This window comes from Pseudonaja textilis, chromosome 8 (assembly GCF_049901715.1).
Source record: "Pseudonaja textilis isolate UNSWEBS1 chromosome 8, rPseTex1.2, whole genome shotgun sequence".
NCBI lineage: Eukaryota > Metazoa > Chordata > Lepidosauria > Squamata > Elapidae > Pseudonaja > Pseudonaja textilis.
In genome coordinates, this window is record NC_141997.1 from 35,949,515 (window position 1) to 35,953,605 (window position 4,091).

A 4,091-nucleotide genomic window follows, 5' to 3' on the forward strand; every position below is an offset into this window, starting at 1 on the left:
GCCTCAAATTAAAAAAGGAGAAATGTGCCATTGCCACTAGACAGGTGGACTTTCTGGGCTATAGAATTGATGCCTCAGGCATCCACCCCCTAGAATCCAAAGTCAAGGCAATCCATGAGGCACCCACGCCAACCACTAAAGCCGAGCTACAAGCCTTTTTGGGATTATTAAACTTCTATGCGTCATTCCTACCTCACAAAGCGTCAGTAGCAGAGCCTTTACACAGACTCTTAGATAAAAAATCACCTTGGCACTGGGGACACAAGGAAGACACCGCCTTTCGCGCAGTCAAATCACTGCTCACATCAGACGCAGTTCTTATACAATTTGACCCACGTCTTCCATTAGTACTAGCAGCTGATGCATCCCCTTTTGGGATTGGAGCTGTCTTAAGCCACAGACTACCCAACGGCTCCGAGGCACCAATCGCTTTCTTTTCCAGAACGCTCTCAGCAACAGAGCGTAATTACAGCCAAATTGATAAGGAGGCTTTAGCCGCAGTCGCAGCGGTAAAGAAATTTCATGAATTCCTTTTTGGCCACAACTTCGAACTGATCACAGACCACAAACCTCTCCTGGGTCTTCTCTCCGGAGACAAGCAGACTCCCCAAGTGCTGTCTCCCAGGATGACGAGATGGACCTTGTTCCTGGTGGCATACTCGTACAAGCTCATCCACCGCCCAGGGAAAACGTTAAGCCACGCAGATGCCCTCAGCCGCTGCCCCCTGCCTGCTCCAGCTGAGGATCCGGCCCCTGTCCATGCCATCTTCGATGTCACCGACCTCGACCTTCCTGTCACCGCCCTCGACATCACCACCAAATCTAAGGCTGACAAAACAATCGCCCAGGTACTGGACTGGGTGAGGAGGGGGTGGCCGGGCACTAACCTTGCAACCGAGTTCACACCTTTTAAGACCCGTCAACAGAAACTATCTAGCTTGCAGGGCTGCCTGTTGTGGGGCACCAGAGTTGTCATCCCGGCCTCACTTCGCACGCCAGTCTTAGAGGCACTGCACGAGGGCCACCCGGGCATCGTCCGGATGAAGGCGCTAGCTCGTAGTTACGTCTGGTGGCCTGGCTTGGACGACGACATCGTCAAGTGGGTAAGCTCTTGCCAACCCTGTCAGGAATCCAGACCATCCCCTCCAGTCACCACCCCCACAAAGTGGGAGAGCGCCAACGCGCCTTGGTCAAGACTTCACATTGACTTAGCCGGTCCAATACACGGCAAAACCTTCTTTGTGGTCGTGGATTCATACTCTAAATGGATCGATGTGGCCCAACTATCCACGACCACCACGCAAGCGGTTACCAAGGCCTTGACCCGTCTATTCGTGACACACGGTCTACCAGATACTATAGTTTCGGATAATGGCCCCCAGTTTGCCTCAACAGAATTCAGCCGCTTTGCCACCAATCTTGGCATCCGACACATCTTCACGGCCCCCTTTCATCCTGCCAGCAACGGATTGGCAGAGAGAGCCGTTAGGTCCACAAAAGAAGCGTTAGCCAGATTCAGCAAAGAAGACTGGCACCACAGACTCTCCCGTTTCTTACTAAGCCAACACTCAACCCCATGCATGGTCACCAACAAATCCCCAGCTGAACTCCTGATGGGTAGACGCCTAAGAACTGTGTTGGATAGGCTCCACCCTCACTATTGCCCTGACACCCCTCTTGCTTCAATAACGGGGGTCAGAGATTTTGTCTTGCAGGAACATGTCTTTGCAAGGAACTACGCCGGTGACCCACTATGGATTCCAGGGGAGATTGTAGCCATCACCGGTCCCAGGTCGTACCGAGTCCAGCTAGAAGACGGCCGCATCTGGAGAAGGCACCTGGACCAGCTAAGGAAGCGCCAGGGTACCCCCGCCAGTGCTGGGTCGTGGGCACAGGTCAGTCCCCAGGTGCCACACCAAACTCTCATCGGAGACCATTCCAGAGGCTCTTCGCCACCATCACCCGAGCCTAGGGAGCAGGCAGTAGACGGAGACTGCCCGATGGGTCCTCCGCCTGAACCATCTGATGGAGCCGCGGCATCGCCGGCCAGAAGCACTTCACCGGTACCAGCTCAGACCTCCGAGCGAGTCCGCACTCCATCACCAACACTACCTGCTTCTTCGAACTCTGAGACACTTGGTAACTCGCCTGAGTTACGACGCTCGGGACGCCAGCACAGACCACCCGCTTATTTAAATGACTATGCGTGTTCGCATCTGGGGGGAAGGGGTGTTATGTCCCTGGAACTTGCCAAAGTTCCCACCCAGGTCCGTTCAAGCTGCGGGGGCGTTTGCTGCCCCTCATTGGCTGGCTTCCCTCGACAGCCGGCTATAAAAGCCAGCTGCAGGGTTCGGTCAGCCGCTGTTCGTTGGAAGCCTGCTCTAGGCAGAGCTGACACGTTCAGTCCTTTATTTCTCAAATAAAGTCTTGTTGCATCCATGCCCTGGTCTAGCCTCTCATTGCTCAATCTACAACACCCTCAACTTATAAGCAGTCACTTAGAAGCCAGTCAAAGTTACATGATTTCCCCACCTCTCCAAAAAAATCTACTTATGACCTGTTTTCAAAGTTATGGCTGCTACAGAGTCCCTGAAGTCAAACGCACAAAATTTAGGAAGATTTCCTCTTACCCCATCCCCCCTCAATAACTCCTCCATCCCACCCTGATGGGTGTAGGAAGTGACTAGCCTGAGCCTCTATCGACTCTTATCTAGCACCAATTTGTTTTGACCATTAGTAGATCAGATTCTTGTAGAGAACTTCAGTGTGCAATAAACCTATACATCCATTTGAACTGCCTGGACTCCTGATTTCCTGTGCTTGATAATGGGAGTCCACAGACTTTTGGTCTGCTTTCCCACCTCATCAGTTCCCTGCGGGTCTTTGGAATGTTGCTGACCACACCTGGTCTCACATTCTCCTCCTCATCCCCTGCTACTGATCGTTCATTTACCTTTTGTAGATCTCCAGAGTTCCAGAGCTTCTGTTGGGAAAGGAAACAAGCCAATCCACTCCTTGGCTCTCCAGACCATGTGGCTACATGCTAGAGGCAGGTGCCATTTCTCAGAGTTGCCACAATGACTTGTAGCTACCCTGAGAATGGTGCCTGCTTCTGAGACCATGTCATGTGGCCTGCAGGGATGCCAAGAGTGGAAGGGCCAGCTCCTTTTCCCCAATGCAAGCTTCAGCAGTCCTGAGTACTAGGAAAGTTAAGGTAGCAACAGGAATGGATAGGAGGCTGTGGATGGCACTTACCTTCTGAAGATCTCTAGAGCTCCCAAGATTCACAGAAAATAAGCAAGTGATCAATAACAGGGGAGTGGGGAGGAAAGGGATGGGACCTGCTGGAGTGGTCAAGTAGGCCCAGGGCTTGCAGAAACTCGGAGGATCAGAGGTGATATTCGGCATGTTCTGACCAGTTCTGGGGAACCGTAGCAGAAATTTTGAGTACTTCAGAGAACCATCAAATGCCACCTCTGACTGGCCCCACCCTCATCTATTCTTTGCCTCCCGAGTCCCAGTTAATTGGCTGGGTCTTCTTTTGTTGCCCTGCACAGGAGAACGGAGCTGGAAAGCAGGTTAGTGGGGTGGGGAGGGAATAGGATTTTGTAGTAACCTCCCCCTGGAGTGGGGTGAGAATGGAGATTTCACAGGATCCTTCCCCTGCCATGCCCACCAAGCCACACCCACCAAGCCATGCCACGCCCACCAAGCTAACTCACAGAACCTGTAGGAAAAAATTTTGAATCCCACCACTGCTCTGAGGGGCAGGAAACAAAGCAGAGGATGCCTCAGAGGGTAGGCGTAGCCTTGGGCAGCTTGGGATTTGTGAGACTAGACTTGCACTAGGTCTTCCAAGGCCACGCCAACACCTGAGGCTCCCCACGTTACATTGAATTGCATCAAGGATAGCAGAGGTGGGAGTCACCTTGTTTAATGACTGTTATGACCTGCAGCCATAATGGGCAGGTTCCATTGCAGTTGTAAGGACTACCTTTAAGTCATTTTAATTGCCAAATTTAATGTATAATTTATGTACTTTATAAGCAGGTACATGTGTACATGTACAAGTCACATGCATACATACACAG